Genomic DNA, 15,850 nt, shown 5'->3' with positions numbered 1-15,850 from the left:
GTTTTTGATGCTGCTGCTGTCACTTTTTTTTTCTTTGAGACGGAATCTTGCTGTGTCGCCCAGGCCGGAGTGCAATGGCACGATCTTGGCTCACTGCAACCTCCGCCTCCTGGGTTCAAGCAATTCTCCTGCCTCAGCCTCCTGAGCAGCTGGGATTACAGGTATGCGCCACCATGCCTGGCTCATGCCTGTAATCCTAGCATTTCGGGAGGCTGAGGCGGATTGTTGCCTTTTTCATGTACATTAGCTCATCTGTCAGTGGATCTCACAGGAATTTAACTTCAGAACACAAATTAGATGATATCTTCACGTTTATTACGTGAAGTGTTTTTAAAAAGTGTTTGTACATGTACAGACATTTGTTTGAGAAACTGGGTTGTGAACTACTTGCCAATTTGGATCGAGCCCTCATGGCCTTCTAGAACGGAGAACAGCAGACAGATGGCCAAGTCATGGCCATCTCACATATCACTGGGTCCTTCTGTGATCCAGTTACTAGTGATCTCGGTACACCATTAATTCACATTTTGCCCAAATCCCTTTTTTGCAAGTGCTTGATGCTCCTCCTGTCACCTCTGTGGTGGTTTTCAATATCTAAAAGCAGGGCATCTATCCTGGGTTCCATCATGTTAGATTTAGTCCCTCACTCCAGCCTGCCCCAAATCTGTGGGTGTTTGATTCTACCATTCAAAAGATTCACTATTTCTCTTTCTACTACACCTACCTCCTTTATCTAACTTATTGATAATGTTGATAGGAAAATAAATGTGTTGGATAGAGTAGGAAAGAGGAACAGTAGCATTTGTAGAAAGCCAACTATACCTAGCTAGATGTGATGGACCACACCTATAATCCCAGTTACTCGGAGGCTGAAGCAGGATAATCACTTGAACCCAGGAGGTAGAGGTTGTGGGCAGCCAAGATCTTGCCACTGCACTCCAGCCTGGGCTACAAAGAGAGACTCTCTCTCAAAAAAAAAAGAAAGAAAAAGAAAGCCAATTATACCCAGTCCTTTAAGTTTATTAGTAAGCAGTGGGGTTTAAGCTCTTAAAATCATGTGTTCTGGGGTCAGACTGCCTGGAAGCAGTATTCTCTGTGTGAGCTCAGGCAAATACCTCTGCCTCTCTGAGCCTTAATTTGCCCAACTATAAAATGGAAGGGATGATGACAAGACAAACCTCATGGGATTTGCTGGGGCCATTACTTGAGCTAATACATGTTCCTAATGTATGAACTCCAAGTTCTTCAGTCAGGGTTCTCTGGAGGGACGGCACTAATGGAATAGATATATATGTAAAGGGGAGTTTATTAAGTATTAACTCACACGATCACAAGGTCCCACAATAGTGCATCTGCAGGCTGAGGAGCAAGGAGAGCCAGCCCAAGCTCCAAAACTGAAGAACTTGGAGTCCAATATTCGAAGGCAGGAAGCATCCAGCACAGGAGAAAGATCTAGGCTGGGAGGCTAGGCCAGTCTCTCTTTTCACATTTTTCTGCCTGCTTCTATTCTATCTCCACTGGCGGCTGATTAGGTTGTGCCCACCCAGATTAAGGGTGGGTCTGCCTTTCCCAGACCACTGACTCAAATGTTAATCTCCTTTGGCAACACCCTCACAGACGTACCCAGGATCAATACTTTGTATCCTTCAATCCAATGGAGTTGACACTCAGTATTGACCATCACAGGTCCATGCCTTGTCGACTTGAACCCATACACATCTCCTGAGATCATACATAACCTTCAAATAAAGACAATAATAACCTTCAAATAAAGACAATAATAAGGTGATAATTATACCTAACATAATACAACTATCCTTCATACAACCAGAAACACGCCAATCCCCAACCCAAATACTATTACATAAAGTTAACAATACTTAAATGCTGATGTAAAGTCAATAAATCTTATGTCACATAATAAAGGGAAAAGACAGGAAATAAAATGAAGATATTTTCTTTGTATAAGTGTATACATGCACAAGCATGTTTTTAACAAAAGAAAGAGGAAATACTCATGACAATTATAGTCCTTGTTTCTGCAGCTGGTCATGTGGTCATAGCTGGTATTGATGACTACCTTCTTCTACTACCCATTCTGTATTCCCTTTACCTTCAGCAAGCACCTCAGCAGGTCATGGTTTTTTTCCTGGTGGAGTGACCCAAACCTTCATTTCTGAAGGGTCTGGGTCATTTGTAGTCCTGCCTGGATTGGACTGTTGTAGTTTCCCATTGACCTTAATCACAGGATACGGTAATACTAAAAGATGCCCTAATGGATCTCCCATATTAAATGCATAATCTTCCTTACCTCTGTTGTGCAATAGTAAACTGATTTCATCTTGACAATCTGGGTCAATCACCCCAACCAACACTGTAACCCCCTTCTTAGCCTATTGACTTAAAGGTAGCAGGAGCCCAAAGTGTCCAGGTGGCAATCTTAACTTCCAGTTTAATGGAATTATTGTTGTGTCTCCTGGTGGCAGTGTTCCTTCCTCTGGAAATAAGACCTCTAAGCCAGCAGAAAGTAATGCTGCAGGAACAGGAAGCAAAAATTTTGCTAGTGGGTCACTAGGGGTGACGGTAAGTGGTACCACTTCCACTTCTGACCTTGATTCCTAGACCCGTGAATCCTGGCTATGGGAGAAACAGTACCATATATTGGACAATGATTCAGAGCATACACGGCTTTCTGGAGAACTTTGCTCCAGCCCTGCAAAGTATTGTCACCTAGCTGGCATTGTGATTGTAACTTCAAAAGGCCATTCCACCGTTCTATCAATCCAGCTGCTTCAGGATGATGGGGAACTTGGTAAGACCAATGAATTCATGAGCATGAGCCCACTGCCACACTTCTTTAGCCATAAAGTGAGTGCCCTGGTCAGAGGCAATGCTGTGTGGAATACCATGACGGTGAATAAGGCATTCTGTGGGTCCATGGATGGTAGTCATGAGAGAAGCATTGCATGCAGGATAGGCAAACCCATATCCAGAGAAAGTGTCTATTCCAGTGAGGACAAACCTCTGCCCTTTCCATGATGGAAGAGGTCCAATATAATCAACCTGCCACCAGGTAGCTGGCTGATCACCGTGAGGAATGGTGCCATATCGAGGGCTCAGTATTAGTCTCTACTGCTGGCAAATTGGGCACTCAGCAGTGGCCGTAGCCAGGTCAGCCTTGGTGAGTGAAAGTCCCTGTTGCTGAGCCCATGTGTAACCTCCGTCCCTGCCACCATGGCCACTTTGTTCATGGGCCCATTGGACGATGGCAGGAGTGTCTGGGGAAAGAGGCTGAGTGGTGTCCACAGAACAGGTCATCTTATCCACTTGATTATTAAAATCCTCCTCTGCTGAGGTCACCCATTGGTGAGCACTCACATGGGATACAAATATCTTTACAGTTTTTGACCATTCAGAGAGGTCCATCCACACACCTCTTCCCCAAATTTCCTTGTCACCAATTTTCCAATCATGCTTCTTCCAAGACCCTGACCATCCAGCCAAACCATTGACTACAGCCCATGAGTCAGTATATAATCACACATCTGACCATTTCTCCTTCCATACAAAGTGCACAACCAGGTGCACTGCTCGCAGTTCTGCCCACTGGGAAGATTTCCCTTCACCGCTGTCCTTCAGGGATGTCCTAGAAAGGGGCTGTAGTGCTACAGCTGTCCAATTTGGGGTGGTGCCTGCATATGGTGCAGAACCACCTGTGAACCAGTCCCTAGTATTCTCTTCCTCTATCAACTGATCAGAGAGAACTCCCCATGAAGCCATCAGTGCAGGCTGGGGGAGAAAAGGCAGGGCAACAGGAATGGAGGCCATGGGCATTTGAGCCACTGCCTCACGTAACTTGTGCCTTCAGGACCTGCTCAAGACCGATCACGTATATACCACTTCCATTTGATGATGGAATGCTGCTATGCATGAACCACCTTATGGCTAGATGGGTCAGAAAGCAGCCAGTTCATGATAGGCAATTCAGGTTGCATGGTGACTTGATGGCCCATAGTCAAATGTTCAGTTTCCACCAAAGCCCAGTAACAGGCAAAGGGCTGTCTCTTAAAAGGAGAGTAGTTATCTGCAGAAGATGGCAGGGCCTTGCTCCAAAATCCTAGAGGCCTCCGCTGTGATACACCTATGCGGGCCCGCCAAAGGCTCCAAACAACATCCCTATCTGCCACTGACACCTCAAGCACCATTGGATCTGCTGGTTCATATGGCCCAAGTGGCAGAGCAGCTTGCACAGCAGCCTGGACCTGTTGCAGAGCATTCTCCTGTTCTGGACCCCACTCAAAACTCATAGCCTTTTGGGTCACTTGATAAATGGACCAGAGTAACACACCCAAATGAGAAATGTGTTGCCTCCAAAATCCAATAGGCCCACTAGGCATTGTGCCTCTTTCTTGGTTGTAGGAGGGGCCAAATGCAGCAACATATCCTTCACCTTAGAAGAAATATCTTGACAGGCCCCATACCACTGGACCCCTAGAAATTTTACTAAGGTAGAAGGCCCCTGAATTTTAGTCGGATTTATTTCCCTTCCTTTGGCACACAAATGTCTCACCAATAAGTCCAGTGTGTTTGCTACTTCTTGCTCACTGAATCCAATCAGCATAATGTGATCAATGTAATGGACTAGTGTGATATCTTGTGGAAGCAAAAATCGATCGAGATCTCACTGAATAAGATTATGACACAAAGCCAGAGAGTTGATATACCCCTGAGGTAGGAAAGTAAAAGTACATTTCTGGCCTTGCCAGCTGAAGGCAAATTGCTTCTGGTAGGCCTTATGGACAGGAATGAAGAAAAAGGCATTTGCCAGTCAATGGCTGCATACCAGGTACCAGGAGATGTGTTAATTTGCTCAAGCAATGAAACCACATCTGGTACAGCAGCTGCAACTGGAGTCACCACTTGGTTAAGCTTGCTATAATCCACGGTCATTTTCCAAGATCATCTGTCTTCTGCTCAGGCCAAATGGGAGAGTTGAATGGGGATGTGGTGGGAATCACCACCCCTGCATCTTTCAAGTCCTTGATAGTGACACTAATCTCTGCAATCCCTCCAGGGATCCAATATTGTTTTTGATTTACTATTTTTCTAGGTAGAGGCAGCTCTAATGGCTTCCATTTGGCCTTTCCACCATAATAGCCCTTACCTACCACTCAGGGAGCCAATGTGGGGGTTCTGCCAGCTGCTAAGTATGTCTATGCCAATTATTCATTCTGGCAGTGGGGAAATGACCACCGGATGAGTCCAGGACCCACTGCACCAGCTGTAAGTTGGACCTAAGCTAAAATTCCATTAATTACCTGACCTCCATAAGCCCCCACTTTAACTGGAGGACCACAATAATGTTTTGGATCCTCTGGAATCAACGTCAGCTCAGGGCCAGTGTCAGTATTCCCTGAAATGTCTGATCATTTCCCTTTCCCCAATGCACAGTTACCCTGGTAAAAAGCCAGAATTCTTCTTGGGGAATGATAGGAGAAAGATTCACTCCATAAATTGCCGATAATGTAGTGGGGTCCTTCCTTAAGGGGACCCAGCCTCCCCTTCATTCAAGGGGTCCTGGGTCTGTAAACTAGCTCAAGTCTGGAAATTGACTAAGGGGTCATGATGCTCTGTTTTTATAATTCAAATCAGTCTTTTGTCCATTCAACCTAAAAGTTTTCTGCTTATAGAAATTAAGTAGGAATTTATTAATAAGAAGTAGGCTTTCTATCAATTTCACTTCTAGGAACACTGTGATTAATTAGCCAATGCCAGAGCTCTACACGAGTCAGACTATTCTGATTGCCGCTTTGCCTCTACTGTTCATTATGATAGCTACGCCCACCTTGCCTTTGATGGTTGAGTGCTGCCACTTGGCCCCTGCCACCTCGGGATCCAAATATTCCCATTTTATTTAAAGTTTGTGGTTGAGTGACTGGGGTTCCCACTGTTAGGTCTGACATAGAGAGAAGAGCAATTACAAGGCTCTTCAAAGATGCACAAATCTATTTCAGGAGGCATTGGTCAAGGGTATATCTTCTGGACCCTCCCAGCTGGGATAAGTAGCTCTAAAGAGAGTAATCCACTCCACCATCCCAATCTCCTTAAGCCTTTGGATTCCTTCCTCTACATTAAATCAAGGGAGATCAGGCATTTCTAACTCACTTAGAGTGGGCCATCTTTTAATCATATTTCAGCTAACCAAACAAATAAACTATTAGAGACTTATTTAACTCCCAAAGCTGAAATGATAAATGCAGAGTCCCTACTTAGTGGGCCCAATTCAATAAATTCAGCCTGATTCAACTCTATGTTCCTTCCACCATTATCCCACACCCTTAATATTCATTCCCATGCCTGTTCTCCAGATTTCTGTTTATATAAATTAGGAAACTCAAGCAGTTCTTTTTGAGTGCAGCGCACCTCCTCATGGGTCACACCCTCAACCTCACCTCTAGGGGTCCGCCAGGACTTTACTCTAGTTATAGGTCTAGAAGCAAACAGGGGTGTTGGGGGTGGCTCCTGAGGAGAATCAAATTATCTTGCCTGACAACTGCCACAGAGGAGGCCATCACTGTTGCCTCAGGCCACGCAGGGTTTGTCTCTTCAGACAAAGGTGGAAAGGCTGACGGCAGCATGGGTCGGGGAGGGGATGTTGCCACTACTGGGGATAGGGAAGCTGTTTCTTCTGGCAAAAAACGTTCATCAGAGTTTACAAACTCAGTTTCCCCAGCTTCATCAGAGTCCTCCCACATATCCCAATTCCAAGTTGCAGGCTCCCATTCTTTTCTAATCAATGCCCTTACTTTAACAGTAGACACCTGGTGAGGTTGTGCATGTATCTTTCGTTGCAGGTCAGTCATTCGCGTAAGAGCTTGTGCCTGTTTTTCCACAATGTCAGCCCTTTCTCCGCAGGAGACAAAACTCTCACTCAGGGCAATCCTAGCAGATGTGAGGCTCAGTGTCTGCTTCTGAAACTGGCAGATAGAATCCCTGAGTTTATCATTTTCTTTCATCACTTTGTCCACTGAACTTAGGAGCAACCAACCAGCTTCATTATGTTCCTTGACTCTCCAGATATAGTCAAAGGTATTATGTATATAGAGTCACTAAACTCCTTGCCTCTCATAAGCAATGAAATCAGGAGTGTCAAATGCATTTATTCTGCATAACTCTCTACACAGTTCACTCCAAGAGCTCTCAGTGTCCTCCATACTATTAGAAGTAGAGTCCTTAGCATTTTGGGGTCTGATCATTTGAAGAAGCCAACTCCAGAAATCCCAAAACCAACGAAATAACTCCATCCTTAATATTCTATTCCTTTAGAACCACTCCTGTTACCAAAATCTGTATTAGTCAGGGTTCTCTAGAGGGACAGAGCTAATGTAATAGATATAGATATAGATATAGATATAGATATAGATATAGATATAGATATATAGATATAGATATAGATATATAGATATAGATATAGATAGATAAAGGAGGGGTTATTAAGTATTAACTCACACAATCACAAGGTCCCACAATAGGCCGTCGGCAGGCTGAGGAGCAAGGAGAGCCAGTCTGATTCCAAAACTGAAGAACTTGGAGTCCAATATTCAAGGGCAGGAAGCATCCAGCACAGGAGAAAGATGTAGGCTGGGAGGCTAGGCCAGTCTCTCTTTTCACATTTTTCTGCCTACTTATATTCCAGCTGCACCAGCAGCTGATTAGATTGTGCCCACCCAGATTAAGGGTGGATCTGCCTTTCCCAGCCCACTGACTCAAATGTTAATCGCCTTTGACAACATCCTCACAGACATACCCAGGATCAATACTTTGTATCCTTCAATCCAATCAAGTTGACCCTCAATATTAACCATAATAAGTAGTGCTCAGTAAACATTACATTTTATTCTTATATAATCTTTATGACAAGCCTATAGGTGTTATTATTCTTTCCACTTACCAATAAAGAAATTGAGGCTCAGGGTGTTTTGGTAACTTTCTAGCAGAATACACCTGGACACCTATCCCAGACTGTATGTGCCCAGACTCATGAATGCTGCTGCAACAGGCTGCCACCCAGGAGGTGCTCCAGGCACATTTTCTGATGGCTGTGTGTTGTTCTCTCATCCATGGTTCCAGCCATCACAATTCAGTCTCTTCTCTCTTGTACTACCAAGGGAGAGAAAGCAGAAGTAGATGTCAGGCAATAGGTAGTGGGGATAATGGCCCTAAGAGTCTATTCTTCCTCTGTTAATTTGCCTAGAAGCAGAAGCTCATATGACAAGGGTTGAGTCCTTAATCAGCAATTCCTAACTGAGAACCTGAGTGTGGGTTTGTTTTGTCCACATTCACAGCATGGCTTAGCAGACAGCAAAATATACTTGGCTTTAGATGGGAATAACCTTAGCAAGACAATTTCTACAGCACATGCAAGTGCACATAAACATGCACATGCTCAGCTGAGAAGAAAACTAAAAATAGATATTCTTTGCATGGTCCACTGAGTGACATCCTACCTAGCAAAAAATCTCTACCTCCAAGCACCTGCTCAGTCCAAACTTCAGACAAGCATTAGACTATTATCCTGGCCTCTAGGTATGAGAGGAATAAAGATTGATTCCATCAAGAGTCTGAGAAAGGGAGGGAAGGGAGCCAAAACATGGCACAGGCCTTCATAAAACCTATGGGAGATCATCAGCTCAAAATGGGATTCTCGAAGATTAAAACAAATAGTGCTTCTGTATGCAAAGCAGCCCCAGACAGCATGATGGATGAGGGCTACCTCCATCCCAGATCTGTATGATTTCTTTCTGCTCTTCCTTACTGGGAGATTTAAGCCAACTCTGAGCTGGGTTTTCTGTATGACGAGTGAAGCCTGGAAACCTTTCTTCCCATCCCAGGTGCCTGATCAGCCAGGGGCAGTTCTGAGTATTAGGTGTGGCAGCTTCTTGGAAGCAAAAAGAGAATAAGCTGATTGGTCCAGAGTTTGAACTTAGACCAGGGGTTGCCAAATTTGTCTGCACGTTAGAATCACCTGGGAAAGCATGTAAACATTTGAAATTGACCCAGCCATATTTCAGGTTAAGTAAACTGCAATCTATTAGGCAGGACACAAGCACCAGGAGTTTCTAAGCTTCCCAGATGATTCCAATGTACAGACAAGCTCTGGGAACCACTGGTTTAGACACGTGGTTCTTTCCTGGCAAAGGCTGTGCCCCTTAAAGGACATTTTGCAATGTCAGGAGACATTTTTGGTCATCACAAATGGGGGGGTGGTGCTGCTGACATCTAGTGGGAAAAGGCCAGGAATGCTGCTAAACATCCTCAAAAGAAAGAATTATCTGGCTCAAAATGTCGATAGAGTCCAGGGTGAGAAACCTAGTTTAGACACTTGCAACTCAAAGTGTGGTTCATGGACCAGCAGCTTGTTAGAAATACAGAACCTCTGGCCAGGCGTGGTGGCTCACACCTATAACCCCAGCCCTTTGAGAGGCTGAGGCAGGTGGATCACTTAAGGCCAGGAGGTTGAAACCAGTCTGGGAAACGTGGTGAAACACCATCTCTACAATAAATACAAAAATTAGCTTGGCCTGGTGGTGGATGCCTGTAGTTTCAGCTACTCGGGAGGCTGAGGCACAAGAATTGCTTGAACCCAGGGGGTGGAGGTTGCAGTGAGCCAAGATCTTCCACCCTGGGCAACAGAGCGAGACTCTATCTATCTGTCTGTCTGTCTCTCTCTCTCTCTCTCTCTTTCTCATATATATATATGAGATATATACATATGAGAGAGAGAGAGTGAGAAAAATAGAAATACAGAACCTCAGACTCTACCCCAGACCTACTGGGTCACAATCTGCATCTGTACAAGATCCCCTGGTGATTGGTAGGCACATTAGATTTTAGAAGCACCAGTTTAAACTAATTTAGGGCTGTTTTGTATAACGGGAGGTCCCTTCCATTTAAACTGCTAGGCTGGATTTCTCATCCATGGCAACCATTTCTTTCACATTCTAATTCTCCCCACAACTTCTCAAGCTCGTGTACAGGAACGGCCTCGGGCCTTCTTTTATTACACTGTATGCCTGCACACATATGTTTATGTTTATCACAGTCTCAGGCTTTAGAATCAGACAGATCGAGTTTGGATCCCAGCTCTGAATAGGATCATTTAAAATCTTAACCTCGCTGTGTCTTGATGGCCTATTCTGCAAATGGGGAAATGATGTGAAGACAAGGTAAACCATGCAAAATTAGCGATGGTGTCCGAGCAGTGTAAGTTGGAATCCCAACTTCACCAATTTATTAGTTTTTGATGTTGGGCAATTTATTTTCTTTCTTTGAACCTCAATTTTCTCATCTAAAAAAAAAAGGCATAACCACACTGAATTCTGAAGAGTATTATCCAGGTGATGGATTTTCAGAAGCTAACATGGAGTAGGAGTTCACATGCAGTCATTTGCTTGCTTCCTGAAATATGGCAGGAGCTCCATAAACGGGATAGTCTTTCATTCAAACCCCACACCAAAGCGCCATAAATCCCTTCTCTGTATCAATCTGGTGGGACATACATTCACAGTCATAGGCTCCCCTTCATCTATTCTGGGGCCAACAGAGAAGGAGGATGTTCTCATCTGCTGTCTTGTCTCATCATCTCTGTTAAGACCATATCTTGAGGGTGGGTGACCTGCTTGCCTTCCACTGCAATCCAACTTGCAGATGGGTGATGTGCACAAAAAGTCCTCAATAAATGTTTTCTGCTAGTGATTCGGGATTCAAAGCCCTACAACTATAAGAGGGGAAACTGGGACTCAAACTTGGTTCCTCCCATTCTAAAACCCAGGCTGGCTTCACGTCACCACACTACCTCTCCATGGCAGGTGTTCCTGTCCCCCATCTCTCTCCATACACAGACAGAATGCAGCAGTCAGTTAGCAACTGCCTGGTGGGGTTTCCTGTAGGGACATGAAAGCTCATTGTTTCTCCTGAACTGGATTGTAAATGGCTCGAAGCACATCCCGTGCTTTTTCCTTATTCTGTGTTCCTCAGGGACCTAAACACATGGCTGAGCACACAACAGAAAATCAATAAATCTCTGTTATCTAATTGATTGGTGAGCCGGTTGATTGATTAGGTCATGGTTGACTGAAGTAAATGCAGCATAAGCATAAGAGATGCAGGTTGCGATCATGTAATCTCCAACTCTGTCTTTGGAAAACTCCTATAATTTCCCAAAGATTCTCCTACATTCGGGATAGATCTATTCACCCAGCCTTCACCAAGAACTCCCATACACTTTATAGAAATTAAACATTCTATAAAGTGAGGACGACGAGGCAGGGAAGGGGAAGCATTGAAGCCCCAAACCCACAAGGCTTCTTGGGTCCTATTGCCATGTGGAGAAACCCTGACAGGGCACTGTGGAACAATATCCAGGCTAAGCCTGGAAAAATGACAGAAGTGAGATGAGGAGGAACTGGGAAGAATGGGAGCCAAAAGGCACAAAGTCTGGAGCAAAAAGATCAACTGTGAGGTAGAGCAATGAAGAAAGCTCCCTTGATGGGTTTGCCAGAGGACATCACCCATTCAGACAAGTAGGCAAACACCTGACTCCAGGGGCTGTAGAGAACATCATTAACATGGACAGGAACCTAAGAGCCACACCAGGTGAGCCAGAACAAATTTGAGCAATCCCAGCCAGCCAGCAGTGCCGCTGGTGCAAGTGCCTTGGCTTTAACTCAGGAACCCCAGAGCAGGAGGAGGCTCCATTTCCAATAATAAAGCACAGATTGGAGCCATTGGACTTGAGCATAGGGATTTCAATTCTACTTTTTTGCCACAAACAAACTAAGCACCCACTATGCGGTAACTGTAGCAAAGCAGCCATGAAAAGAAACATAAGTGAGCATTGACTTTGCCCAGGTTAAAAGACTACATGCTAAATGGCCTATGTCTCAAAAGAAAAAGTGAGCCAGACCATCACTTCCCCTGCCCAGCCTCTGCCACCTGCAGGCTGGGCCCGGGGCCGGAGGTTTAGACAAGACATCTTCAGTCACTCTGTGGAATAAAGGTCTTCTGAGCCTTCAGCAGGGCTGGATCAGCCCAAATTCCTCACCCCTCTTGGAGGTCAGAGGACAACTGTTGTTTCACCAAGACAGAGCTGACAATACCTAAACCTCAGGCTGCGGGAAGAAATCAGCTGGAGAACAAAGTGAAGAACCAAAGAAGACTAAGGAGAAATAGGAGAGCAAAGGGTAAACCCAGCCCCAAGCCCACAAAGCAGTGACAGGCTCCAGGGCCTGAGAATCAGATAAGAAACAAAGGCCAGATGCAGTGGCTCATGCCTGTAATCCCAGCACTTTGGGAGGCCGAGGCATGGATCACCTGATGTCAGAAGTTCGAGACCAGCCTGTCCAACATGGCAAAACTCTGTTTCTACTAAAAACACAAAAATTAGCCAGGTGTGGTGGCGGGCCTCTGTAATCCCAGCTACTCAGGAGGCTAAGGCAGGAGAATCGCTTGAATCCAGGAGGCGGAGGTTGCAGTGAGCCAAGATCACACCACTGCACTTCGGCCTGAGTGACAAGAATGAAACTCCATCTAAAAAAAAAAGGAGAGAGAGAGAGAAAGTAAGGGAAGGGCCTATTTGAGGGATTTTCTCCAAAGATGAATTTCTTTTCTGGGCTGGTGTTTATGTGCCACCCATAAAGAAAGGCCATTCGTGGAACCCAAACAGAAACAACAGCCCAGAGCCCAGATCTGTCTCTATGAAGCCTGGAGATATCATACGGTGGGGGAGAAGAAAAAAGAAAAACCTGAGATTCCATTTCTTACCCTTCTAAGAGCCGAGATTTGGATTTTTTTTTTTTTTTTTCAGACTGCCTTGAAGGTAATCCAAGGAGGGAAAGACCCTGCTTGGGAACTGTGGGAAGATGGTCTGGATCTCAGAGTATCACTCTCAGGAAGAAAAAGAAGAGACTGCACTAAAGAAATAATGGCATGCAATGTTATTTTTAAATTACTGGTGAGAAAAAAACAGGAACTATAAGATGTCTGAATTCACACACACACACACACACACTCACACACTCACACCTGTTCTCCAAAATGAAACTCACTTGTGGTGAAGCCAAACAGTGCAGCAGCTTCCTTTAATTATATAGCAGAAGGAACCCCTTCTGTTACTATTAAAACTGTCAGAAGATACATTTTCACAAAGGCTGATAGGAATGAAGTGTGTCCTTCAACTATACGGGAGGAAGCAAATGAATTTTGACCACCTACCGCTGGGAGCACCTTTTGGCAGGGGGCTCTGTATAATTTATCTGATGTAACCCTCAGAAGAGCCTCATGAGACAGTGTTATTACCTCTCATTTACTAATAACAAAGTCGAGATTCATAGAGGTGTAATAAGTCTCGAGATCTCACAAGTAGTAGGTCAGCAATTTCACCAAACATTTGCAGGTTGACAATCTGATACTGATTTCTGCCCATTCCCCCAGCAAACACACCACCTCCCCCAAACCAGACCATCCTGAGAGGAATAATGGATAATGCATCCCCGCTAAAGGCAGACGGGTTTTAAATCAATCCACCAAGTGACCAATTAACATTCTCCCTTCCATAGCCAGCCTCTGATTCCTGGAAGGGGTGAGAAAAGTCAGTGTCTTCTCAGATTACATTGATATTCATCGCAATTACCCTCCTCCTTCTCCATTCCAGCAGCACATAAATTACCAGCTCTGTTGTCAAATGCTGTATGTAATTGTGTTTAGCATAACATCCCAAGGGAATAGAAAAACCATCCGCTCTGTGATGGGCTGAGGCATGCCAGGGTGCACTGGAATGAAAGTTGAAGCCTGGTATCCACCCCTCTCTTCCCACCTCCCACAGAAGCTGGCAAGCTCAGGCAGGTCCAGGCCTGTCAGGAGCCACAAACAGGAAGAGAGGTCAGAGTGCGAGGTGAGTAAGCAATTCCCACGAAGAAACAGCAGCCCCTCTGCTTGTCAAACTGCAAATCTAGGCAAAATAGGGATATATATTTTTTGATGCCCAAGGAACAGGTCCTTTCCAGGACTATATTTGTAAATCACTAGAAAGAAATAAAGGTTTTAAAGTAATTCTTATGAGCCAGATCATGTAATATGTTCTCATTTAATTCCTGCTGCAGCCCTTGGGGAGGGTGATATTGGCCTTGCCCAAGGTGACACAATTGGTAAGTACAGGGCTGGCAATCTGTTTCCCTGAACTCTCTTTTCTGACCCACATTCTTCATCCCAACATCCCCCTCTGCCCTCCCAAGGATTTGCCTTACATTTAGTTCCCTCAGAACCTTTCTCTAGCTGACTTCCCAGTTGGAAATCAACCAACCAAGAGGCAATCCTTGGAAAATCCCCCTAAATTAATACAAGTCTCTTGAAAGCCAAAAAGAAATCATCCTCATTATCACTGCCAATTAGAACAAAATTTGGCTACAGATAAAATGAAGAAAAGAAAAAACTATGACTTAACTTAAAGCTCTGGTAAAGTGCTCCAATATGGATAATAGGCCCAGCCTTTTTTTATCTTCCTGTTCTGTCACTCTCAGAGCGTGGCTCATTCACAAAGTCATCTCCTGGTCCAAATGGCCTGCTGGAGCACTTGCCTTCACCTCAGAATGCCAGACAACAGGCAGAAGAGATCAGGGAAGGACAAATGGGCTCTCCCTCCTTTAAGAAGCCTTTCTAAATTTTCTACCCATCAACTTCAACTCACATTATGGTTAGAAATACTCACGTGCTCACACCTAGCTACAAGGGGGCCTGGAAAATGTTGTCTACACTGAGCACACTGTCACCCTTTCTTACACTGGGACTGTTTTCCTAAGGGAATAGACAAAATAAAGAGAATGGGTAGCAAACATCCGCCTCTGTCACAATGGCCATCACTCCCCTCCACCACCATCATCACCGCTTCTTACTCAGGACTTTCTATGCTTCACACCTTTGTTCAGTTGATCCCACAATAACCCTGCAAAGGGAACCATGTCTCCCATTTTACACGTTGGGAAATAGGGTGTGTTAGTTCATTTGTGTTGCCATAAAGGAATACCTGAGAATGGGTAATCTATGAAGAAAAGAGATTTAAGTAGCTCATGATTCTGCAGGCGGTACAGAAAGCATAGCACTGACATCTGCTTCTGGTGAGGCCTCAGGAAACTTACAATCATGGCAGAAGGCAAAGTGGGAGCCTGTGTGTCACATGGTGAGAGTGGAAGCAAGAGAGATGCCAGGGTCTTTTAAACAACCAGCTCTCACATGAACTCACAGAGCGAGAACCCACTCATTACCATGGGGATAACACTAAGCCGTTCATGAGGGGTCCGCCCCAATAACCCAAACACCTCCCACCAGGCCCCATCTCCAACACTGGGTATCACCTTTCAACATGAGATTTGGAGGGGACAAACGTCCAAGCCATATCACCAGGTTTCACAGAGGCTAAGTAACTTACCCAAGGTCACAGAACTGAGACGTGAGCCTGGAAGATAGATCTATTATTAATATTTGTCCTGATTCAAACTCCATGAAGTGCCCACTTGACATAAATGTCTAATGTGATATAAGTTAATTAAGAAGAACTTTGCTCTTTAAGTAGAAGGCAACTGTCTACCCAAATATCATATCACGAATCTCTCTGTCTGATTCCAAATCCCAGAATTCTAACTACTGCACTACACTTTCACCCTCCTATGGTCATTTTATGTACTGAACAGTGATAGAGAAATTACAGCATCAGGGAATCCTCAAATCAGCCAAGTAAGAAGCTATCTTGTATGCTTGAGCAAAAACCAACTATAGCACCCTCAGAAATCTCACCCTA

The 15,850-nt window shown here is 44.7% G+C and overlaps 1 long non-coding RNA gene across 1 annotated transcript in view; it reads right to left on the bottom strand.

The window, feature by feature from the left end:
- LOC129048241 (uncharacterized) overlaps positions 1 to 15,850 on the bottom strand; it is a 91,448-nt gene that overhangs the window by 68,591 nt on the left and 7,007 nt on the right. The window contains exons 2-3 of the long non-coding RNA XR_010141533.1: positions 12,373 to 12,588; positions 7,952 to 8,160 (exon numbers count right to left, since the gene is read on the bottom strand). This is a non-coding gene — a long non-coding RNA (uncharacterized LOC129048241). The remainder of the gene's footprint in view (positions 1 to 7,951; positions 8,161 to 12,372; positions 12,589 to 15,850) is intronic.

This window comes from Pongo abelii, chromosome 8, assembly GCF_028885655.2.
Source record: "Pongo abelii isolate AG06213 chromosome 8, NHGRI_mPonAbe1-v2.0_pri, whole genome shotgun sequence".
In the NCBI taxonomy this organism is placed as follows: Eukaryota; Metazoa; Chordata; class Mammalia; order Primates; family Hominidae; genus Pongo; species Pongo abelii.
The sequence above is the reverse complement of the archived record's forward strand: the minus strand, read 5'-3'. Positions and strand labels throughout refer to the sequence as shown.